Source organism: Heterocephalus glaber, unplaced genomic scaffold (assembly GCF_053883595.1).
Source record: "Heterocephalus glaber isolate CG9 unplaced genomic scaffold, H.glaber_assembly_v1.0 deba00001444, whole genome shotgun sequence".
Taxonomy (NCBI): Eukaryota; Metazoa; Chordata; class Mammalia; order Rodentia; family Bathyergidae; genus Heterocephalus; species Heterocephalus glaber.
Window position 1 is genome coordinate 14,561,662 of NW_028258297.1, and position 26,747 is coordinate 14,588,408.

General features: G+C 35.9%; 1 protein-coding gene across 34 annotated transcripts in view; it reads left to right on the plus strand.

The window, feature by feature from the left end:
• Sox5 (SRY-box transcription factor 5) overlaps positions 1-26,747 on the plus strand; it is a 973,116-nt gene that overhangs the window by 229,847 nt on the left and 716,522 nt on the right. The window contains exon 4 of one of the 34 annotated variants that reach the window (XM_087213462.1): positions 25,244-25,279. The exons of the other annotated variants lie outside the window; for them this stretch is intronic. The gene's annotated coding sequence lies outside the window, so the exon portion shown is untranslated. The remainder of the gene's footprint in view (positions 1-25,243; positions 25,280-26,747) is intronic. 34 annotated transcript variants of the gene reach the window in all.

Genomic DNA, 26,747 nt, shown 5'->3' on the forward strand with positions numbered 1-26,747 from the left:
GCAGGAAAGGTCAGAGTGACTTTGCTCTGTGCTTTTCTCAGTTGCCAAGGTGCCATCATTAGGGGTATTATGTTCTGAGGCTCAATATCCTCAATAAGTAGTTATTGAAGAATAATAATGGATTCTACAGTCACAGGACCTTTTTAAATTATGAAAGTATATTTTTTTAGAGTAGAAAAGAAAAAAGGAAGGAAAGAAAAAACAATGAAAGTGCGTTATAAGTCATATATATAAACCATGTGGCTATTAAAATGTGTTGTCTATTTCTCAGGCATATAACTTGACAGTACTGAGTTATTTATTCATTAAATTTAACTCCTTCCTTTGTTAAAACTTAATTACAACTTTCCAGATTACCTGCACCCAATGACTTTTCCTGTTTGTTTGTGTCGTTCCCCCCCCCCCTCCCCCGCATAACTCTTACTGGCTCTAAAATACATTTAGTCTGGCTAATCTTAGCTTTCATCAAAAGAAATGTGAACACTATTAAGAAATACTATATAATGGGCTCACATGTAAAATGCGGATATAGGTGGGACACAAATGTCCTGAGGATAGGGATAGGCTGAATTGAGAAAGTTGATTTAAGTGTTTAAAAAAATGTTCTTTTGAAAGTGTTAATACTTTCAAGAAAGCTTTTAAATATTTATAATATAAGAGTATATCATTAAGTGGATGCTTCTTCTTGGAAGGATGACTTGGATTAGAATCAAGCCCAGAAATGGTAATAACGCATGTAACAATCATATTTTGCAAAGCACTTTACAGACACTTTAAATGTGTGATCTTTGCTATCAGTGGATATTGTTGGCCTGTGATTTTGCACTTGAGGAACCAAAGTCCACTGAGGAAAAAGGTATATAAATGAATTTAATAAATTAAGACTATGACCTGTGAAGCCATTTTTTAAAAGAGATGTAAATGGCCTTTAAATATCCCCTCTTGGACCTGATGAGGTCTGCTCTCTTGATCTTTCTAAACACTACTTCCCTAAATCGAAACTCAAGAGTAACCAGGTGATATTTGACTTAATGTTTCATTTGGGGCAGTCAGAAAGGGATAATGTTGCAGTGGGTTAAAATTACCTGCTTTGAGAAGCATATCAAAAGATCCTACTATTCTGAATCAAGTACTGGAACTAGAATTGATAGAGCATGTTAAGAACTTTTAGTTCTCTGAGTTACTACTCAGAAGTAGAAGTGTAAGGAACACTCTTTATCAAATTTATGTCCCCTTTCCACTTATGATTTTTACTGCTGTATTTCTGGTTTTTTGTTACTTTGTAAATGGGTTTTTCTTTTTCTTTTTGTAGTTTTAGGTTTTATATATATAGACCAAAAGAAAGGAAAGGTGGCAATATTCTCAGATAATCAAATGGATCTAAAAATCTTAGGTGTCCTTGTGAATTTTGCATTAATTAATTTGTATATTTTGCATTGCTATTAATGTCAGGTATTTCAAAAGCATGTTGTCTAAACATTCATTTGAAAAGCAAAAGTTTTCAAATAAAACATTTTAAATACAAGTTTAACTAGTTTTGATAAAGTCCATTTTTATAGCTAATTTGTAATTAAGTAGAGGAAAATGGAGTAACAATACTAGCATACTTTTTAGCAAACTATATTTCAGTGAAAAGTGTTTATAATATTTATTAACATACAGAATTAGTCTTAACCTGTTAGAAAGAAGAGAAAATGCAACACCTTTCAAAGATGCAAATTGACAATTAACAAAACAATAGAATTCTAGGCCTTCCTTTGCCAGAGGTGTAAATTGATAATCAGGCTCTGCTGAAAAGCTGGTTGTTTCTATTTAAAAGTTATCTTGGAGACGAAGGCTCCCTAAGGAAGAAGAAAATAAAGAATATGACCATTTTTGTTAAGTAGAACATCCAGTGTACACTGATATCATCATTCTACTGCTTTCTACAGTTTACATTTGAAAAATCACAGCCAAAAGAGAGGGGAAAATGTGTGAATTCAGTTTTTCTATATATTTAACAGCATTGCTTTTCACATTTATTGCTGATTCAATTCACTGTCCTGACCTTTACTTTTAAATTATGAAATGGTATGAGACCTGGGTACTTGAAGGACCTACTAATACCAGTCTGTCTCTCTATAGAACCATATTGTGCTGTGTGTGTTTAAGTGTCTCTCATGGCACTGTCTGTATACACTAAAGAGAAGATGGGAATTTCTTCCTCTCCCTCCCAAAGGTTGTAGTCTAATAAAAATAAACAATAATAGATTGAGAAAAAACATGCAAATTTACTTACAATCATGGGAATGTCATACGAAAGTAAGTACTCAAAAATCTAAAAAGATTCACAAACTTATATACCCTTCTTCATAGAGGAGAGGGAAATGGGGGGTACATGCATTTTAGAAGGGGATCATATGGTCTTTGGGCAAGTTGAGTGGGACCAAGGACAGACAGGGGCTTGGGACAAAGTTCCCTACCTGTGGCATTTGATCTTCAGTCCCATCCCATTTGATGTATTTCATGTTCCTTAGATAGTAAAATTCTAGTAAGAGAAAATGTGTTCCTGTTTGCTAGATTCTGCAATAAGAGAACTTCAGAGAAAGTTCCTTCCCTGTATTGGTGCCCTGGGGACAAGAGAAAGTCAGAGGGATCTGACTCTGAGGCAGATTCTTAGGCCTTCAGAATTCCTTCACTTTAAATGCTCAGCATGCTGAAATACCATACTCTAGGGTATCATTACCTGAACCCCAACCTTAGACAGACCTGCAGTGAGTCTTTCACCACACGCTCAGACAGTCTCGCTAAAGTACAGCTTCTTCATCTGAAGTGGAAGTAATGCAACCTGCCTGGAGGAATTGTCCTGAGGATTGTTGTAATATTAATGTAGATGATGTGAAGGTAATTTACAAAGTTTTTCTTCACAGTGTCTGATAAAGTCACCCTCAGCAAATGGAATATTGTCAGTTTAATTAGTAGCTAGAGAGAATTCATAACTGATTTCTCAGTTATGATTTGTATCCCCACAAGCAAGACTTTGTTATGTTGCCCTCTTTTGTGAAATATGGCCATCAAGGTAGTTGACTTATGATGTGGCAAGAACAAACAGACAAACAAACCAGATACTGAGGTAATCCAAGACTCTCAATGGACTTGTGATTCATGAACAAGCTCTTATAAAAATATATCTGTAATTGCAAATTTGGGAATTGAGAACTCAAGAGATCTTGCTACAGGCTTATCAAACGGTCTGCTGTCTTTTTGCAGAATTAATCTAGGAGCAAAGATGAAATAAAATCAGGCTAGTGATTGAGGTGATGTGTATAATATGAGTAGAGGTTAGGAAGAAAATTACTAATTACTACTCTTTGTCATTCATTCATTCATTCATTTTAGTTATGATGGCTTTCTAGGACATCACACATGGTTATATGACTATATAAATATACCATCCTACTACAAAACTACTTCAGATAAATTACTGTAAAGATTATCTTCACATGGACAAATATGTAGCTATATTTGTCTTTGAAGACAAACATAGCAAGTCTTTTGTTTCCTTTGTAAATATATATAGCAATTAGTTGATGAACTGGGAACATATGTTACAGTAAGAGTTGATTGATATCCTTCTTGTTCAATTCTTGGAGATGCTACTTAGTGGCAGTTGTGGAGTTTATACTTATAAGAGGTGTTCCTGCCATCAAGAGCTTCTAAACATGAGAATCTCTCAGAAGTATTCTTACAGCTGAATCCATAAGGAAACTGAACATTGTTTTGTCCATTGTGTTCATCTTCAATTTGTCTGAAACCTTTGTGTGTGGGGGTTGAGCGTTGGTCTTTGGCATAAAGTAGAGGATATATAATTTTTGGAAGTGATGCAGACTGCCCAGTATCTCCACCTGTGTGTTCTCTTTTCTTGGTGATTGTTTCATTCTGAATCTGGGCCCTGTAGTCTTAAGAACTGGGCACCTTTCTGACATTTGTTCACATTTAGGTATATGAATGGGAGGGTTGTCACCATCCCCTCCCACATTCCAACCTGGGGCTTTTCTTCTCTCCTCTCCCCAGGTTTTGGCTGTCATGAATGTCAGAGGAAGAGTCTTCACTTTCTGTGCCCCCTGAAGTTCCCTCACTAACATCCCTCCAAGCATTCTTTGGCTTTCTCCTTGCTGGTTGTGGATTCTCTTCGTGAGTGCCATCTATGCACAGCATTCATCTTCTCCACAAGCATCTAAGAAAAGTTCCTTCTTTTGAGACTGGCTGGGGCTCTCTGCTCACCTAAGGAGGAATGATCTTTTTCTACAAATGACAGTTTTTGCATGAGCTCAGGCTAGGCTTTCCTGCCCTTCCCATCTCCCACCTGCCCTTAGTTCTAGCTTTGGGAGAATTCTTGATGGATATGGGACTCTGTCCCACAATGCTGCAAGCCTCATATGGTACTCAATTTAACACCTGCCAAAACCTTGTCTAAACAGGTCAGATCCACACTTTTTGTTTCCAAAGTTCCTTTGGAAGAACTGATCCCTTTCCAAGAATTCTGTGGGGGTTTTGTTTGGTTTTTTTTGTCTCATTTCATTTAAGACATTTAGACTGTAAAGGAGAGATCTTAAAAATATCTTGCACTGCCTCTCTCTGTCTTCTAGGTATTCTGGGAATCACAGAAAGATTAATCTCTTTAGCCAGATTTAACAAGGCTGCCTCACCCACTTTCCCTTCTAGTAGGCACTCTTTATCTGCTTGTGGAGTTGTTATTTTTAAGTCACCCTCCTTTATTTTGTAAATTCTTTTATTGATTCTACCCTGTAGCCATCAGCTTGTTTTCCCATTTACCCTACCAACAATGTTTTGGTTTTTTTTGGTACCGGAGATCTAACTCGAATCCTTGCACTTGCGAGGCAGGTGGCGGAACCATTGAGCTAAATTCCTGGCCCTGCTTATGGAGTTTAAAACAGAACTCATTTTCATCACAGGCCTCTGATATTTCAGAAATGACACATGAGCTGCCATCTCTGTGCACTAAATGTCCAGCAGAATGACCATCATTGTCAGAAAGCATATTGAATTTAATTCTGAGGATTGACATCACTCTCATCCTTAGGCATGGGCAAGGATTATTAGCAATCCTTGAAGATGTCCCCAGCCATGGTATGGATAAACATCAGAGCACAATCTCATGTGTTTGAGAAACATCACTTTCTTTAAACATAATTATTAGCAGAATTATCTTATAATAACATAATTAGTCATAACATAATAAATTTTCAGGCCACAATTCTACCAGACTGGTGGAAAATCCAACATCAGTCAGTCTTGGGTCTTCTGAACTCATCCTTTTGTTGTTGAGCATGAAAATTCTTCTGGGATATTCTTTAGGACCAAGGCATTGATTGGGTGTGTTAGGATGGGGGAGGCTTCAAGGTTACTCAGTTACTGTTCATATTGTGGTAGCAGGACTTCCCGAGGTATATTGGAAATGGAAGACAGGAGGCAAGAGTGAACAATCATGATGGCCAGACTGGTTGAAAGATGGGCCTGAGAAAGGCTAAGGATCTAAATTATCTAGCCCCTGTGTTGGGCACCAGATCAGCAATGCTGCTGATAACAAGGGGAACAATATTACAGCAGGACAGGTTTAGTGATGAGTAAATTGGGAGATGTGCTAAGTTTGTTGTACTTGTTAATCTTTTCAGTAGACGTTGGAAATGGTTGAGGTCAGAGATAGGAGCTGAAAATACAGAGCTCGTAGAGAACATGGTGAAAAACTGAAGTTCACAAACTACTAATGCTATGCAAAGTTCTCTCCTTTTTATCCCCAAAGCTGCATGCCTGTAGTGGAGCTGGCTCCCAATCTGCTCACCCTTCCTCGGGAAGTCTAGTCCTGAGTTCATCTTAAGGTTTCCAGACTTTCATTTTTTAATTACAGCTCTGAATACATTTCTTCTTTACTCAGAAAACTGTGGTTCTTCTTTGCTTTAGTTTTGTCTCTTTGACTTGAACTCATGGTCCTCTCTGATCTAACCAAATCTTCCTCTTCAGCTTCATTTTCTACTTTTTCTTTGCCAGATACTTTCTGTATTCTGAAACCTAGACCTTTTCCCATTTCTTAACAAGATTTGATGCCTTTCTACCTGTGTACTTGTCTTTGTTCATGTTATCCCTTTTACTTGGAATTCTCTTTATTCTAAAATCTGTCAAAACTTTTTTGACTCTTCACTATATGGTATGCTACTTTGCTTTTTAAGAGAACTGCTGCACTTAACCAACCCTCTCATCAGGCATTTATTAAATTCTGACATTTTTATCTTGTATATGCCAGAAACTCACACAAGCTCAGTATTTTAGGATTGGGATGAACTTTAGAGCTCCATTAGTACAATAGTCCTAACATGATATCTCAAAGGAAGATTAAACTGAGCAATTGTTTCTTTTTTAAACACTGAAACAGAGACAGTTGGTGGAATTTTCTAAGTTTTGCGTTTATTTGTCTACAAGAGTAGGCAGACTTTAAGGCATTATCCCACATGAGCCCTAACTTCTTGCATTCATAGACCTTTGTGTAGTCCTATTCTGTTATTGTGGCCGGAATTTATTGAATTGCTTATAACAAATAGAATACAGCAGAAGGAAGGAAATGTTCTTTAACTTCTGTGGGGTGTCACTGAGTAGCATGGAAAGCATAATAATTTAATATAAATACCATGAGATATGTCTCAAAGTTTCTTAGACTATAGGAATTATGTCTGAACAATGATTTTTTTTTTTTTCGTAGTATCATGGGTTTTATGGAGTGCCTAGAATTTGGTAAAAGTTTACTTAGTAGGTATCATAATCAAACTATTATTTCATTAAGTGCTGGTCTTTTTCAGAAGAATTTTACAAAAAGTAGGGCCGGTGATTTAGCTCAGAGGTTTCGCCGCCTGCTGCGCAAGTGCAAGGACCCGAGTTCAATCCCTGGTACCAAAAAAAAAAAAGTATAATATTCTAAATTAAAATTAGCGTAGCTTATTGTTGACACAGTGTGATCAAGACTTCTGATCTTGAGGTGTTGGATTATCCTAGTGATTTTCTCATGACTTTTGATTTGCTTTAGGTGTGTTAATGTTCACCAGATGTACACCAAATTAAACTGATAATGCAATTTCTGGCATCACTCACTTTTTATCCAGAGCAAAACAACTTGGTTCTGTACTTAGTTCAAATCCTATTCATTTACAGAGGCAAAGATGGCTTTGCAGAATTTAATATGTATTCAAGCATCTACCAAAATTAATTTCTTGGACTATTAGGTTGGTTCTTTTCTATTTCTGGTGCAGTCATTGTGGGAGCAACTATGTTCTGAGTCTTACAGGTCTCTCTGTTGCTTAGCTTGCTCTCCCCACCGGTTCTCTTACCTGTCTCCCACTGTCGCACAGCATTTTCTTTTTTCTCTTTTTCTCAGTTCCTTGTAGTCTTTAGCTGTGGAAGGAGGATTTCTGAACAATGATTATTAAAGTCCTTATAATTCAAAGTTTCTCCATACAAAGTGTCATATTTAAAAGTGATATCATTACATTTTACATTTATACAATAAAGTAATCTATCTTATCTATCTATGTATCTATCACTGCATAAATTATGTCCCTAAAACTGTTGCTCACATGAGGAACAAAATGTGTTTTGTTTGCAAATCTGTGCCTATTGACTTTCTGTGAGCATTATGTATAACTGATATGTTTTTCTTCTATCCTGTGTGCTAAAGCTATAGTACACTTTTCTATTATGATTTTGAGTAGGATAAACCAGTTACTTTAAGGAGTACCTCAATTATATTAGATGTTGTTTCAGTCTGTTTTCTGTGCCATATCCAAATAACCAAGCCTGAGTACTTTATAAACAAAAGAGATTTATATCATTTATAATGTTAAAGGTTCAAAGTCCCATATCAAGCATCCCCTTCTGTATGCCTTCTGGTGAGGGTCTCTTGGTACATAGCATCACAATGGCAGGATCTCATACAGAAGAGAACATATTGTAAAACAAGAAGCCAGAGAGATTCAGGAGCTAGGCTTGATCTCTTCATAACAGCTTGCTCTCATGGGAGCTGACCAGGGTCCTGTGAGAAACACATTAATTCCCTCTTAGGACAGTGCCTTCACCCTAACTTTCTTCCACTAGGCCTACCTCTGAAAGGTTTCGCCTCTATACGGCCACACTAGAGACCAAGTTTGCAACACGAATCTTTGGGAGATGTACTCAAGTTATATCCAATGTATATAACCAATATATACTCAAGGTATAACTAATGTATATAGATTTCACCTATTTTGGTAATATTAAAAAGTTTCACATGGCTACAAAATTCATCTGGGAATAGATAGTTTTATACCCTTTGTTCTTTTTCATATGTATTTCTGGTTTTTTAATATATTTTTTCCCATTAAGTTTATTGGTACATTTTAGGTATAAAATACAGTTACATTCATCATTGGGATCTTGTACCTTTACATGAGCATCTTGGTTCTTATGTTTTTGCCCTTCCCCTGCCCTCCCTTCACTCCCTCTACCCTTCCCTGTTTGCAAAGACTTTTTTCCATTTTTTTCTTCTCTCATATTTTTTCTTTTCCCCTTTTTCCTTTCCCCTACCCCTCTCACTTCCTCTACTCCTTTAGACCTTTTCTTCCTGTTACACAATATCAATTATACATTTTTAAATTACAGTATCAAGATCTAGAAGATTTTACCAAATTTAAAAGGATATAGAAAGCATATTACAAAAATATTTTTTGAAATAAATTGGACAACTTCTAAGAAGTACCTTGGAAGACAAATTAATGAAACTGACTCGGGAGGAAATATAAAATTTGAATAGCACTTATTAAAGAAAGTATATTCCTAGCTTGAAAATCCATCTATATGGACAACAGCAGGCTCATATACATTTTAACTGATAAATTATATCAAACATTTAAAGCAGAAAGAAAAAGCCATATGATCCTGTCAGTAGTTGGAGAAAAAGTATTGGACTAAATTCTACAGCTGTTCATGGTAAAAGCTATCAGGAGACTAGAAGTAGAACAAAACTTCTCAACAGACAAAAGACATGTACTGCATACTTCCAGGAAAAATGCCTTATATGAATGGAGAAGATACAATGCTTTCTCCCTAAGGTGGGGAACAAGGGCAGATATGCCTACTCTTCATCTGTCCATTAAACTTTGAAACATAGGCCCAAACCAAAATAGTCTGGCAATAAAATGACACAATTAGGATAGGATTGGCAAGGTAGAAGTAAAATCTTTATATGTAGATGAAATGATCATCTACAGAGAAAATACTAAGAAATCTTGAGGTGCCCCTGGAACTTGTATTTGAATTTGAATTTAACAGGATTAGAAAACACAAGGTATATATAAAAATTCAGGTCTGTGTATACTTGCTATAAATGAAGAATTGGATGTTGAAATTTAATATGTTTAATATGTTATGTAGGGAGTACAAAGGACCTGGAAAAGTAAAAAGAAAAAGAAAACAGTGTTGGAAGACATTTAGTACCTAATTTTAAGACTTCCTCTAAAGCTGCAGTAATCAAGGCAGTGTTAGTGTAAGGAAAGACATATAGATTGTTGGAGTAAAGTAGAGAATCTAGAAATACAACCACACATATATGGTCCACTGAGTTTTGAAAGATTATTTAACATTAACATTTTATAGAACATAAACTCAATTCAAGAGAAGAGGAAAAGATAGTGTTTTCAGCAAATGGCACTAGAACACCTGGTATCCGTATATAAAAAATTAACCTCAACCCTTTATTTCCATACATAAAAATAACTTGAAAGGATCTATGAATCTAAATATGAAAGCCTAAAAGTATAAAACTTTAAGAAGAAATTATAAGGGAAAATGTTTATGAATTGAGGGTAGGCAGGAATTTCCTAGGATATAAAAAAGCAAGATGCATAAAAGAAAAAAATTGATAAATGAGATTCCATCAAAATTTAGAACTTTAAATGACATCATTAAGAAAATGAAAAGTAGTCCTTAAAGAGACCATATTTATAATGCATATAACCTATGACCAGAATATATAAAGAACTCTTACAGCTCATTAATAACCCAATTGAAAAGTAGATACAAGAAGATGATAAATAGCCAGTACAGCACAAGGAAAGGTGTGCAACACTAGCATCAGAAAAATACTAATCAGTACAATAACAAGACTGAATTACACACTCATTAGGGAGATGAATTTAAAAGTTTTAAAAGCCTTGTCATGACTTTTTCTTTTTGTTGGATTCTCCCCCTTTACATTTAATTTCTTGTCGCGCTCGATGGATTCTTCCTGCTGTGCTTCCTGGGGTTGTGATCCTCACTGTCTGTTCCTAGGATATTATCTAAAATTTTTTGGAGTGCTGGTTTGGTATTCATGAAGTTCCTAAGGTACTCTTTGTCCTGAAAGTATCTTATTTCTCCATCAATTTTGAAAGATAGTTTTGCAGGGTACATCAGTCTGGGTTGGAGGCTGTTTTCCTTTTAGGGCTTGAAATACATCACTCCAAGCTCTTCTTGCCTTTAGGTTTTGCATTGAGAAGTCTGCTGTGATTTTGATGGGCTTTCCTCTGTATGTGATTTGTTTCTTTTCTCTAACTGCTTGTAGAACTTTGTTCTTCTGTTGTGTTTCTGGAATCTTCACAATTATATGCCTTTGTGTAGATTTTTTTTGATCAAGGCTAGCTGGAGTCCTATATGCCTCACTTATCTGTATGTCCAGCTCTTTTCCCCATCTTGGGAAGTTTTCTGCCATCACTTCTGTGAACAGTTTTTTTTTTATGTCATCTGCACTCTGTTCTGTTTCTTCATTGAGTCTGATCAGTCTTTATGTTATTCTTCTTTGCATTATCTAGCAGCTGCTGGATTGATTTCTTGTGGTCCCTTACAATTTTGAAGCAATTTTTCTTTTCCTGGTCACTAATTGCAATCTTATTTCTATATCTGAAATTCTGTCCTCACATTGGCTCATTCTGCTGTGTAGACTTTCAGTGGAGTTTTTAATCTTCTGGAAATCTGTTTGTATCTGTTTTATGGATTCCATTTGTTTCCTATGTTGGGATTCTATCATGTTCCTCAGATCCTCTATTTTTTTAATCTGTGTCCTCTCTAGATTTATTAATCATGTCTTGCACTATGGGCACAATCTCTGCTGTTATCAGAGAAATTATTTCTGATTTTATTGTTTCCAGATCCTCTTTTGTTGCCAGTTCAGGGAGTTCATATGGTTGAGTATCAGAGTGTTCCATCTCGTTTCCCTTTGGGGTTGCTGTAGGTGATCTGGAAGTCTGTTTTTGAGGCTTGTTTACATGTCTCCTCATTTCAGTGTGGTGGGGGTCATGCTGTTGGCACCCGCGCAGCTCACCTCCTCTGGGCTGGGAGTGGTGGAACAGCAGCCCAGAAGCCCCTCTCATATATATTTCTGTTTGCTTCATGCTTTTTTTTTTTTTTTTTTGCACCAGGGATTGAACTAGGGTCCTTGTGCTTGCGAGATGGCAGAACCACTGAGCTAAATCCCCAGCCCTTGCTTGATGCTTTTTGATAGTTTTTCCCTAATAACACTAGGTATAATAAGAATCTCTTTTTAAGCCTTCTTCGTCTTACATCTTCTCTTCCCTTTGGTCCTCCTGGTTCATAGTGAATCTTGCTATGGTTTTAGGTTTGGTACAGTTTTTAGGTGTGTGTTGTTTTTAGAAAATATGTGTTTTGTTGTCATTACTGTTGTTTTTCCTTCTGTAACTAATGTGAAGTCAGCAGTTTTTATTTTCTTCACTCTGAGCATTGTTATTGTCAGCTGTCCCTGTTTAATGGCTTTTTATATGTTTCATTGTGCTGCATTGGACCCTGCCCTGAATCATTCATTTCAGGAGACTGAGTATGGGCAATAATGATTATATCTTCTCTTCGTTTTCAGTGCTATAATCCTTGGCACTGCACTTCACTACAGCATTTTTTGTGGGTTTCAATTTAAATATCCAATGACATTAAAATTTATAGCAGGGTTAGTAATGCCTCTGTTCAGATCACCCTGATAATACTCTCTTAACTCTACTAATGGTCTGGGAACTTGTCATGAGTAGAAAAAAAGTTTCAACCTTTTTATGATCTATTTCTTTTTATATTGTTTCAGAACCTCCTTTTCCCATGTTTTGTTTGACAAGAAGCAACATTCTGAAGTTCTTTGAAAATATTCTCTAAATCTTTTTTTTTAATTCTCTTATTGGTACATTTTAGGTATACAGTACATGTACATTTATCATTGGGTATTTGTACCTGTACATGATGGATCTTGGTTCTTATTTTTTTCCCCATTACCTGTGCACCCTTCACCCCTTCTTCCCTTCCCTATTTACATAGATCTAAGTCTTATTTATAGTGTTCTTAGTAAAAGTTATAGTGAAAAGTCCTTGTGTAAAACCATTCCCCATGGGCCTTTGTAGGTAGATTCAACCATCTAAGAAATCAAGACATCCATGAATAAACCTAAATGATGTACATCTTATTTAAACATGCATATATTTTGTCATATCTTCTTTAATTGATCAGTACTTTATGGAGATTCACATGAAGAGTATATGTGTCAGAGAGAGGGAGAGACTAACAGGAGATAATAGAAATGCACACTTACAATGTAGAAATACATTTAAAGGATATTTTATGATGGCTTTGAATCTTTTTGTATCTGGATAGAACCATGGCAAAATGATGGGAATGTTCTTTGCTGTTGTATTTAAATTTTTCAGCTTTGTTTGAAATAATAATGAGAAACTTAGAGAAAAATACTAATCATACTAAATTTATTAAGATTTTATGAAAACTATGAATGTGTATTGATAAAAGTGACTGTGAATAAGAATAATTGTTTTCACAGTAGACATTTCTCTTATTTCTTATTTTATCCTAACTGATCCAGTTGGTATTTCTTGTCCAAAGAAAGGCATTTGGAAAAAAACATTTTCAGTTTATTAAAATCAACTGATTATAATCATTTCATCTCTAGTATCTATAAGAGTTATCAATTTCCCTGCAGCCAGCAAGAAGAAAATGTATCTTTCTCCGTCCACCACCATATGAGTTTATGTGTGCACCTAGTTAAAAATATAACAAAAAGAATAAGTTCTGAATTAAACATGTTCTGATAAAAGTATTATACTGCTAAAACTTTAATACAGGGAATAAAGAATTTAGAATGTTTGTCTCACTTCATAACAATATTTTATTAACTGTCCAGTTATTCTAGCCTTTTTGGAAATTTTCTACAGAGTTACATTTTGGTTCTTGCTCTTTTGCTTTTAAATGTGGAGATGTGGAATGTGCATAATTAATGGATGGTTATCATACTATATTATAGGATATCATGAGATGTGTTCTTGGTTATATATATCATAACATATATTCATCATTGTAATAGATATATTCATGGTTACCATTAGATGTACCACTGAGATTGATGCTTTCCATGAATAAGCCACTTAAGGCATTTCAGGCAACTTTTTAAGACAGCTGTCATGGTATTTTGGTACAAAGTAGAATAGATCTGAGAGAATTAAATTGCCTCTTCAAGTGGCATACTTCTTTCAGTAACTAATATTGGCATTAGAGTGTCAGGATCAACAGTGACTTCATGTATGCAGTTGGAGGCAAACTAAGAGGCAGAGCTTGCAAGCTCCTTGTCCCTGGGTCTTCCACATGGCAGAAGGCGAAGGCAGTTGCTGGATCATGTCAGGAAGCCCTGAGGCAGTGGAGGACTAGTGTTAAGCACCTACATTTCCTGTTACTGTGAGAATTTGTATTGTTCCTGGTAAAGGAGAAAATGTTCTGTTTCAAATTGTGCAAGGAACTCTTGAAAGACACTGGTCAGCATTGTTGATAGCTACAGACTATATTTCACCGAACACATATGTATGCAAAATGTGCACAGAGTCAAAACAGTACAGCAGAAGGAAATTAAAAAATGAGTTGCCTGGTCCTTACGGCATCAAAATCCTAACACTGAGTTCTCACAGCTTGTGGTGATGTGTAGACTATCAGTTACCCTCAGGATTTGGGGCTATATGAATAGGCAATATAGTGTTTTAAAGACATAAAGTATGAAAGTTGAAAGATTATAGTTTTGGAAAAACTATTACTGGATGGCTTCCTGGAAGAAAGAAGTTGTGGAGAGAGACTAACAGAAGGAATAAAGAGTCTCTTGGTTCGCAGACTGAAATCTGTAATGTTGTTGGATCTTTACTACAATTCCAGTGGTCTGTTTTACTGCTCAGTGGATGTGTTGCTTGGTCTTGTTGCAAGGATAATGTCCTATTTGAGTCCAAAATAGCTCACACATCTCTCTTATGTTTAGTAATAAATTGCCACTAACCATCAGGTAAAAGTTCATTCTACAAGATTCCAGATGGTGCATTTAACACCATTTTTAAGGCTTCCTGTAACTAGCTAACGCATATAGTTAATGCAGATATATGTGAATTCCAGTGTACTTTAATTCTTATGTGGTGGGTCTCCCCTCCATCTTTTCTCTCTCTCTTTCTCTCTCTCTCTCTCTCTCTCTCTCTCTCTCTGTCTCTCCTCCCTCCCTTGCTCCTTCCTTCTTCTATTTCTGGCATGTGTTTCTGTATTTCTGGACCCCAGAGTTACCAGTGACTGAATTCACTCTTAGAATTCTGTCAACCATTAAAGACAATGTATCATGGCTTTTGAAAAAGTTCTTTTGAAGTAAGTTTCAATTATTGATGGTAGCTTTGTTTCACTTTGTTCTCAAATATTCCCTAAATTCCAGTATTGTTTTATTCTCATTGAATTTCATAAGGAAAAGTTTGTACTTCTGTTTATTCCTTTCAGAAAATGCCTCTTAAGAATTTTATTTGTCGTTGAGACTGTCTTGGGAAAATGAAGCATTGTTATGGTCTCTTTTAGGCTTAGCAAATTAAATACACGTAGAGAGCTGGAAAAGGGATCATAAAATCAAGAGTACCAAAGATCAGAAGCATCAAATCAAAGGAGGTACAACTTTGCCTCTAAAAATAAGCCTTTGTTTGATGTTGAACTTTCGAAGTACTTAGTTGGCATGGTAGGAAATAACGCTGTTCACTACAGATAAATTTGTTTTCTTTTTCTGAAATTATTAAATGAACTCATGTTCATGAGCCAATTGGGAAGGCATATCAGGAAATCAAAACTGCTACCACATAACTTTGTTTATTTTGAATTTATTTCTCCAGAAATTTGAAGATGCTGTGCAGAAAAGTTTAAATCTTTTAAACAATACAGAATAAGTTGTAAAATGTGAACCCCTGCCTGGGTAGGTTATAATCTCTGAGAGTTTTTAATATTCACAGATAGAAACACTTGCTGTTAAAAAGAAAAACTACTGTATACTGAAGATATGAGATTCTCATCTGGTTGGGTGAGAGAATTAGAGGTGCTTTGTGTAAACTCCTTTATTCTTTTAGCCAGAGGTCTGTGTTTTTGTGCTTATTATCCTGACGTTTAAATTAGGGCTTTACCACCAGATATAAAGCATGTTATAAATTACTAAAAACTCTAACACTGTAGGGGAATTGAGAGTCCTGGCTACTCAGGTTAATCATTGAAATGTGATTTACTGCAAGACCAGTGAAAATGGACTGCTAGAGGTAGATATACCCAGAAACACAGAAGTTAACATTGTAGCTCTTTGCATAGGGTAATAAAATCTTTGAATTACACTATTTTACCTTTATAATAAAGAAAAGACAAGTAAGTCTGTTGTTTATACCTATGAAATACGCTTGAATTTCGTTAACTTCTGCATATATACACAGACTCAATACATATAGTTTTGTTGTGAGATAATAGCTCAAGGCCATTTCCTTGCCATCTTTTTTTACTAACATTAAAATTCTTCAGAAAATTTTCCATAATGAAAAGTAGGGATTTATAAAGTTAGCTTACCCCAGACACTTTAAGTGCTTAAAAAATTAAACTTTAAAAAAATTTGTTCATAATCAAGTAAAAATCTACCTTTTTTTTCCTTCTAGTTAGTTCTGCTTTTCTCTTTATGGTACTCACTATTTAAGAGTAAGGTCCTATGAGTCAGAATTAGAACTAGGCTTTTCTATTTTCCTTTGTGTTTGACCTTCAGCAAGTGAATGAATCCCTGTATCCCTCGTAGTATTTTTGAGATTTAAATGTAAAAGTTTATGTAAAGTATTAGAAATAATACATAACACATAGCAACTGTTCTGTTAGTATTGTTAACACTGTTGCTGTTAGTGCCACTGCAGAATATCTGAATATAACCTGTCAGTTAATAACTGACTCTGTTATTCACTTCCACTGAATAAAATAAATGTTTTGAAAGTTTTTTTAAGATCAGGAATACACACATCATAATGGACTTGAAATTGGAACAGAAGTTTGATAGTACCTTGTAAGATCTTTTAAAATTCAGTTTCTGTAACTTAAAATTGGCACTTTTCGGGTATGAGAATATATTGTAATATTTGAGGAGGAGAAGTTTTCATTTTCAAAAAAAGATTAATGTTTGTGTATAGGGTGAGATCAGTTGCTTTTTTAGGGTTAGTTAAGATACACATATGTTCAATATCTGAGATCCAAAAGTGATATGGGAGTGACCGGACAGGGAGAAAGGAGAGCAAGAGGGTGAGAGCAGAGAGGTGGGTGCTAGCCACCCGCCTGATATTCTCAGAATATTGCTGCTCCTCCCGAGCCGACCGACACACAGTGCAGTGACAAGCTAGCAGCGGGTACATTACGCCCTTGCGCCACTCTTTTGTAGGAGAATGTTCTGAGCAGTCACTTACAGTTCCAGACCCCGGACGCTACGTTTCCACAGGGCCTCTCAGGTTCCTGAAGTTCTTGACCTGACCTGCAGCTCCATGAATGCAGTCAGAATACAAAAAAGAATCTTAAAAAGCATCGGAGCTTCTCAGCTCTTTGAGTCATTTGCTTACTACAGAGGATCTGTTCATTACTTGCAACAATACTGTAGCCTTAGCAATATTTAAGGAAGAGCCTAGGGATTTTACCTAGTTTGGTTAATTGATTTAGCCTTGTTGGGTCACTTGTAGTAGTTAGCAAAATTCCATTTTCAGATACCCACATTGCATTACTGTGCTGCTTTTTAGCTTGTAATACTCGGACAAAGAAGAGAACAGTTTGTTTTATTGGAAAGAAAGAAAAAAGGCTTTCTGAGAATGGGAAAGCTGTAGAAGATGAAGCTCTGCTCTGATTATTTTGAACAGAAAGAGCTGGTGATTTGAAAGCCGTAAGTGCTGTCCTCTGTAATATACATCATCTTAGATAAGCCTCCTTGGTAACAAGTATCAGTCACTTTGAAATTTTTAACCGAATTATAGGTTGGATTCACAATTTTAATTACAAAGAAGAAACTGAAGCAGATGAATAAGAAAGAACCTACACTATATTTTAGTTTCTTAGTTAAAACCATAAACCACTTTGCATAACTACCTTTGTCTGTGATTGTTAAATACAAAAATCATTAAATCAGTTAACTGTCTGGCAGTTGGAATAATGAGTAGATTATGGATTAAAATCAGGACATTCTCAGGGTGTGGTGTGAGTGTGTGTGTGTGTGTGTGTGTGTGTGTGTGTGTGTGTATGTTTGTGTTCAGCTGTTTGAGGTTTATGGAGGTCCAGGTGGCAGAAATTATATCATATAAGGAATAAGAAAGTTTGATGTTTTTCAAACTATTCTTTTTATAAGAACAAAATACCAGTGATTATAGATTTGCCTTTTAGATAAACTGTGAACTGATAAAGCTTTAGTTAGAAAAATGGATCAGAGCACATGTGGGTTGCCCAGGAGAATGAGTCTATGTTATTTTACTTCCCTGTCATTTTGCTTGGTTGTTATTATCAGAAAGTTTAACTGTGGACAATCACAATGAGAAAGCCACAATTATTGCTTCTTAAATCTACAAAAGATATCTCTGAGTTGTACATTGTATTTAAATATCCAGGAGGGCCACCATTGCCTCCCAAGCGCAAGGTCCTGAGTTCGATCCCTGATACAAAAAAATAAAAATAAAAAATAAAAAAATAAATATCCAGGTCATTCTTATAACTGACAACTGTGTTGCAGATAGAGGCACACCTAGGACCTTGGTCGGAGCTACTCTGAGTTCTGTGGTCTTGACCGAGGACGTGGAGAGGCCTGTGGATTCAGTGCAGGATAAGCTTAAGCATTTGTAACTTCTCTAATTCACCAGTGAGGAAATTTCACAATAATGTAGAAACAGTTTATTAAGTTATTTTGCCGGGCTTCTACTGAAAAATTCACGAGCAAAGGTGAAGCAGGAAATTTTGATGATCAAATTTTAAAGAAATAAAACCACCTACTAAAGAGATATTTCTGCTAGTTCAGAATCTAAATGGCCTCCAGTGGAGTCTCAGATAAACTTTTGTTTGGTATTCCAGTGAAAGATATCATGAAGTTCTTCAGTACTATTTTAGGATATGTTATTTCTCAGATTTAATTTTCCTTCATTCTTTTTATGAGTGGCTCAGATTCAAGAATGAGACATATCCCAAAATAATATGTTGCATAAATGGAGATTTTTGTTCAATATTCATTAACAGAATTAGTTTGCTTGATATTGCACAAAAAGGTCTCAATTCACATAGTCTAAAGGCAGCATGTTAGATTTACTAAATAAAAAATACCATGTAAAACTAGTGTAAGTTTCACAAAGCAAAATATTCTAACACAGCAATGAGTTTGCCCTTCAAATCTCTTCAGGCTGTATGTGCAGTGCACAGTTTTAAATTTCAAGATTAAAGTTTTGGGGTGTTTAAAATAGCCAGAACATGCATCATTCTTTACTTAATTTTTTTTTATTGTGGGAAAAATAAAAAGCAAAGTGTGCTTAAACAGAAGGTTATTGGGGAGAGACTATTTGTTGTAAAGGAGAATACTAAGGTTCTCCAGCAATGAGGAAAAAGTTGTTAGCAAAGAAAAAATTTATTAGCTACCAATAAAAGAAACTAAATGACAATGTGTTTGCTACTCTTTCTCATGTGTATATATGAATATATACATATACATTTGCATGTATAAAATGTGATTATTTTGTGTTCAGGATCTGAGGCTAATCAAAATTGAGGTTTCACATACATTGTATATATATTGTCTGAAGACAATTTGATAAAATATCTTAGTGTGCTTCCGTTTTGACTGACACCTGTCACATAGGGTCAGGTGTGGAATTTTCTACTTGTATCATGATTACATTCAGAAAGCTTTGGATTTTGAAGCATTTGGGGTTTGCATATTATAGATGCTCAAGTTTGTGTGTGTGTGTGAACTCGTGTGCGAGAACTCGTGTGCGAGAGAGAGACACAGACACACCCCTTTGGAGGAGATTTATCATTATTAACATTATGAGCTATGAAATTGGTAAGGCTTGGCTGTTTCCTATACTGCATATATCAGTGGGATTCCATAATTTATCCTTTGCAGCAGGACCTGATATGTTTTCTCTAGGAGAAAAGACCACAGAAAATGCAGTGTACGGCTAGTTGCAGGACTAGCGGGAAGTGCATCCTTTACTTTCCACAGATTAGATTTTCCTCTCTGGACTGCTGCCTCCCTCTTCCCTGTCAGGTCAGAGATACTTTGGGTACCAAAAGGGTTCCTTTTTCCTCCGGGAATGTGTTTGCCATTAGTAAGACAAAGCCACCAAAACACCCAAGTCCATTCAAAGGGAAGGGTGTAATGTACTGCTGTTTCTTGCTTAGGAATTTTGTTAGTGAAGTTAATGGTGTAGAGCTGTTTAAAACCATTGGCTACTGGGGGTCTGGGTGATTCCGTTTCATAAACTGTTTAAGAAAGGTGGAGCAATTGTGCTTCCCAGAATATGAGCACTTGCTTGGAGATGTCACACTTCTTTATAGAATTGTTCCCCCTCAGAGTTCTGGAGGTAGAAACAGAGAACTAAAATATTGAAGTATTTCCCTGCTTCTATGAAGAGTGTATTGCGTTTGGGATTAATATTTTTTACTGAGACAGAAATCACTAGAGGAGAAATATGAAAATGGCTTTTTTGTGGTACTGTGACCTTGGGATGCTTTTTTTGAGGATTTAAGAAGAGAACTTTATGAGTACCTGATGAAGAAGCTGTAAACAGGGCAAGTGATAGATGTAAAGAAAGTCTCAAAGCCTATCCTAGATGAGGTCCCAGCACTAGTTGTATGAGCGCTATTTACATGAATGTGAACAGATGGATACATTTGATCAAATTCTATGGGCTCCCTAAATCAGAATTTTGTTTAGCATTTTGAATCTGAAGTTACAAATGCATGTATTTCTGATGCTTCTTCAGCAGCAAGAAGTTCAGATATTCTTTCTTTGTGGGACTTAAGGTTATCAAAATTATGTTACAAATGACACTTTACTATTTAATGTAACTGTTTCTATTCTGTTGCTATTTATTTTTGTGTCATGGTGATTTGCGTATGTCACTAGACATTCTACAGGACAATCAAAGGAGGTAAACTAGCTTTGATATTTTATGCCATTTGAAGAGGACAAAGGCTAAAGAACTTAACCCTATTCTGATAGTGAGGTAGAAAACAACAATTCAATTTTCATACTAATATGCCATGTCAACATCATGGTAGGATCACCTCCCTTGACTTAAAAAATTAGAATGAAAATGGAGTACAGGAAAACTTTCTTTCAGTGTTGCTGCTTATATGACAATGCCCACCTTCTGGAGTTTTCCTGTATGTCTCTAAATTATGTAACCCATGAAGTTCCTTTTCTTCTCATTTGTTTTGTTTATAATTGTTTAGAGTTTTTTTTGCCACTTAGAAGATCCTTGATATGTTATGTTTTTCTGTCTCACTGTGCATTCAGCAATATTTATTCATTTTGTAGATATGATATAGCCAAATCCATATATGTTTTAAAATAATTGTTGTAATAATTTACAGATTATGAGTTTATGTAACTGATTTAACCAGTGGCCAGGACAGTCACATGACATTATAAAAATTAAAAACTTTTTTTTTTTTTTTTGGTACCAGGGATTGAACTTGTGTCCTTGCGCTTGTGCAGCAGGCGGCGAAACCAAAGAGCTAGATCCCTGGCAAAAATTAAAAACTTTTGAAAAATATCAAAGGCAGGTTTTTCTCACAGTGACTGAAGATATAGTCTGCTCCATGGTCTGGGTTGAGAATTAGCAATGTGATCTTGTGGACATACAGTTTTAAAAAAGTTTGTAAGTGGATTATTATCAGTTCATATTACAACTTCCTCTCTATCACTTTTTACCTTGTACCTCTAGTGTTGAACTGACATGAACATCATGTAGAAGAAAATTGGTCTTGTTAGGTTGAGTGGAACATATTTTATCACCCATAGTTTTACTTCCATCTGTAGTTATGCTCCCAGGATGAGAGTGGCTCTTAAGAATAACCCAAGGGCTGACTGAGAGCAAATGCCAAATTTCAGGCTGGAGGTCATGTTAAGGAGATGAATCTGCCCATATCACTGGATGCTGGAAGTGTTCTAGTGAGAGAAAGAGCAACTCTGAAATATATTGAGTCAGAAGTTGGTCCATGAAGTCTTCTTTCAGTCTTACACCTCCTAAAAAACTTGATAAAGTTTTTTTCAGATTTCATATAGCCTGAAATTTTTACATGCCCTTACCAAAAACAGCCTGTAAACATGAAACTCTTCTAAATTGTCAATAATAACAGAACAACAAACTTCTCTCCATTATGACATAAGATAAATTACCTTGTTTTGTCTCTGTAAAGTTATCTCTCTAAAACTGGGGTCCATGAAGAGGTCATAATTTTGTATTTCTTTAAAGAGAGTATTCTAAATCATATAAATTTCAGGCTTTATAAAACTTGTGTCCATCTGCAATTTGAACACGCTTTGCTGTGTTCTGTAACTACTGATAACTACGTTGATTTAAAACTACGATGAATAAACTGTATGCTTATATAATCCTTAAATATCAAAGAACATTTTCCACATGATTAGGAATTTGTTTGAATCAGTATTGTATCCTAAAGTGATTCCAAGTATTTTTTACAATTCCAATTAAAATTTTATTTATACAACTTTAGATGGATTTTTCAGGTAATTAACCCTCACCTGTTTTATTTTCAGTGAAATTCTGTTAAACAGTGTCCATTGTTTTCAATCCAAGATTTGATGAAGAAGACTAATATTGATAAGACTGGTGTGGGCTGCATTGATCTGGGCACCCTGCCCTCACTCCTCACTTCTGCTTTCGCTAAGAACTAGAAACAACTGTTTGAAATGCAAATTGTTATTAGCAGTTTTTCTTCTTAGTTCCAATCTTCACTTCCATCTCTTACTCAGTTCTCTTTGACGGCCCAACACTGCCTCTCTCAGAGCAGGCACTCTGTGTTTACTGGGTGAATTACTGCAATTATTACATTCAGCTTAGTACCTCCACATCCACTAGACCATGAGCAGTTGTAGGGAAGGGGCCATGCCTAGTCACCTACATTTTTCGCAGCAACCACCATGGTCCCTTTTATCTAGGCAACACTTAGTGTATGTTGTTTCAGGAGTGCAGCTACAGTCCTAAGAAATTAGAGAATGTTCATCCAGGATTATTGTAGTAAATCTTTTTATAAATTTATTCCTTTTCCCCTCACCTCTCAATTCTGAGTATTGTCTCAAATTATACTGAGTGTGCTAGAGCCAATATGAATGTACTACATCAGTAGTTTAGAAAGTGTTGTAACTGGACTCAGATCTTTTTATTGGACGTGATTTTTTTTCGAATTTTTTTGCTTCTGTTTTCAGTTCTTATGTGAATAAGATGAACATTTATCAGATTTATCTACATGTCTTCATTTCTATTCTACAGCTATAGCTCCTTAGAGTAATATCTGAAGTTATAGTAATTTTCTTCCTATGAGCGAGTTTCTAACTGTGTTAATGGAAGTGAGACTGGTTGCAGAGATATTCATGAGAACTACCTATGCTGTAACATTTAAACAATTTATCTGATCTGTCTTTAGCTTACCTGCTCATGCCTTTGGAACACTGATGTTGACCTTGTTGGAACTTTGTCTATAATTATGATAAGTCCTTCAATAAAGTCTAACCGAGAATAACATTTAAATGTCCAAGTGATTTATTAACTCTTTAACTATCTAGTGATGTGCCGTGCACATCTTAGCAAAGAGACGGTCTTATGATGCTGTATTCATGTACTATTCCCTCAAATGCCCAGTGTCTTATGATGTCATATTAAAAAATCATATCAAGGGGATTTAGCTCAGTGGTTTCACCACCTGCTGCGCAACCGCAAGGACCTGAGTTCGATCCCTGGTACCAAAAAAAAAAAAAATCATATCAAGGGAATGATGATAGTATAAACAGTAGATATTACTGAACTCTGCTAATTGCCTAGTACAAAGCAAAGAACAATCTTTGAGGGTAGCAAGGCATAGTAAAAGTTTGTCGGTCATTTTATTAGTTTCTTTCCTGTCAATGGGACAAAATACCCAACACCTGCAAATTAAAGGAGAAGGGGTTTATTTTGGGTGATTTTAGTTTCAGAGAGTTTTGTGCTTTGTTGGCTGGCTTGAAGGCAGAGAATGTATGGTGGAATGGCACGGTGGAGGAAAGCTAGTGGCCAGGAAGCAGAGAGGGAAGGAGGAGGAGCTGGAGAGAAGAATATATCCTTCCAGGTCACATTTCCAGTGACCCTTCATTTCTGAGCAGGTCTCACCTCTGAACAAATGAGACTGTCAGGAAACATTTTAGAAAAAAACCCACAGCTTCATTTCTATCCTACAACAATAGCTCCTTAGAGTAATATCATCTGAAGTTATAGTAATTTTCTTTGTATCAGAGACTTTCTGACTATGTTAATGGAAATTAGACTGGTTGCAGAGACTTTCATGACATTCCATCAAAATACAAATATGTTTTATTTATTTTATATTTCATTGTGCTGGGAATTGAACCCAGGGCCTTCACACCAAGCTACATCCATAGCCACTTTTAAATTTTGAGACATTTCCCTATGTTGCCCAGTTTGGGCTCAAACTCATGGTCTTCCTGTCTCAGCCTTCCAGACTGCTGGGATTATAAATTATGCCATCATGCGTAGTCCAAACCTTTCTGTGCTATGAGTCCTTATCTCATGTTTGGGCATCCATCTGCTCTTTTGTAAAACCAGGAAATCCACAACCCCTGCTTCTTCACCTGGTCTATGTGTAATCATCCTTCTGGATTCACTTTAATAATCCTGTTATCTGGGAAGCGATCAGTGACCCTAGGGGAAGCTGGATTCTTCTCTGCATACTCCTTCAAAGTGATATGATACTCTTTAACACTGTTTATGAACTTCTTCTCCTCTTTAGAGTATTCTTCTTTTAGGGGCAGGAATGGTGCCTTTGTACCACTAGTGTGCAACTAAGATGGGAAGACAGAGAAGTTAAGGACACAAGCTCTGTTCACATCTCATCTTTCAACTTCCATTCTTTCTCCAACATTGACCAGTCATAAAGCCTTTGCCAAGTTACTTAATTTGTCCAGGTCTTCCTTTCCTTCTGTAGAATGAGGAAAAATAGTATTTGCTGCCTCATCAGTGTTATTGTTCCAATAACTTTCAGTAATATTTGTGAAGCTCCTGCAATTTGACTGGTATATATAACACACTCAATTAATGCTAACTAGAACTACCTCTGCTGCTGCTGCTGCTGCTGCTGCTGCTGCTGCTGCTGCTGCTGCTGCTGCTGCTGCTGCTACTACTACTACAGGTTGAGCATCCTTAATCTGAAAATTTGAAAATTCAAAATGCTCCAAAATTCAAAACACGTTGAGTGCTGACATAAAACCACAACTGGAAAATCCCACACCTCACCTCATATGCTGAGTTATGGTCTAAATACAGGTGAACTAAAACACTGTATGAAATTGCCTTCCACCTATGTGTAAAAGGTGTATATGAAAGATAAATGAATTTTGGGTTGAAATTTGTGTCATCCTCAAGGTATCTCACACTGCATATGTAAATAATCCTAACACTGAAAAAATTAAAATTGAAAACACTTGGTCCAGTGTTTTGGCTAAGAGATATTCAACCTGTATTATTATTAGCCAAGTACATTTTTGTTGAAATAAACTTAATATTGCAGTATACCTTTTTAAATGTACTTTTCACATTTTAAACTCTATGGTCATTCTAGTCTGTTTACTTACTAGGAAAGAAAAACCAATCTTGCAGTCTTCAGGATTTGGGTATGTGGATAAAAGGCCATCTGATACAACAATTTCCTTATGTTGTTTGTGTTCACTGTTAAGAACTCTGAAGGATCTGAGATTTTTATACTATTTGCAAGCTAATGCAGCCTGCCACAGTTTCATTACTCTGGTAGAAGGGAATAAACTCTTGGATCAGAGACAAGGATACTTTTTTACTCAGAGCAACAGCAGTAGCCAGAGTATTAGCAATTATCCAGTGTTCTGAGCCTGATTTCCCATATGGTGATTTAAAGAGAATCTGGTGATACTTAAACTTCAGGAGGTGAAAAGTTAGTTTAGGGAGTCTGAATGTTTTATAATGGGCAGTAAGCATGTAATTTGCCCTAAGTAAGACATTGTCCTTATGGTACTCCACAGTAAACAAACCTGTCCTTTGTTCTGGGGGGAGGTGCTATCTCAATATCCCTAAGGCTTTTATTTTACAAATATTCTTGAAAAGATAGTACTGAAGAAAGGCAGCCAGTGCCTTTGCTCTCTAGAAATACAGAAACTTAAGAGACCTATCAAGAATGGTCTATCAATGTAGACATTTGTGCTGAATGCTTCTGTAAAGTGAGTTTGTAGCTTTCCTCAGATTCATAAAGGGAGACATGAAATAAAAAGTTTATCTTTTAATTCCTAAGTCATTATCCAGGTGCTTATATATCTAAGGGATCAACAAGCAAGGTACCAAGAAGAAGTCACCATCTTTACACCCTGGACAAATTGCTGCCCCAGAATCAGGCTTTCTTTTCTAATTATATGAAGACTGGAACTAAGTCAGCGTAGCAGCCTGGGCCCAGTCCTTTGGAAAAAAGAGTTGGCTTCAATGAAGGATATGGACAGGGTGAGGGGAAAGAGTAGCAGCTTTCTTTGAGAATATTATTAATTATTAAAGTGTTTATTGAATAACAGCACGTACAAAGATTACCAGATTCACTTTTACAGATTGGATGTGCATCGTTGTGAAGTTTTTGATGTATGCTGTGCATAACAAAAAAGCCAAAGGTGACTCATTTTCTTATAAATAAATTTCCATTTCCATTTCATATTATTGAAACATATGATCCTGATTTCCACATTTGCACTGCTTTATTTTTAACATTCTTGTAAACAAAGTGTTAAAAATACCATGACAAATGATTTTATGATCCATTTATCTCAGTAATGGTGACCTCTGTCACTTGAGCCACTCTTCAGTGTGTCCTCAGACAGCAAAGATGAAGGCATAGGTCATTTTGTGGAATCAGTGAGTAGACAAGAGCTGATCACCGTATGCCAGACCAGTCATTAGCACCCAGGAAATGTTATACTCTGAAAGCATTATTATGTTTATGTTACAAAAGTAAGAGACAAAAACAGATGGCTTAAATAAAAATACTGCTAATCCAGGATTTCTCAACCTCAGCAGTTTTTACATTTTGGAGCAGATAATTCTTTGTTATCTGGGAAGCTGTCTTGTGCA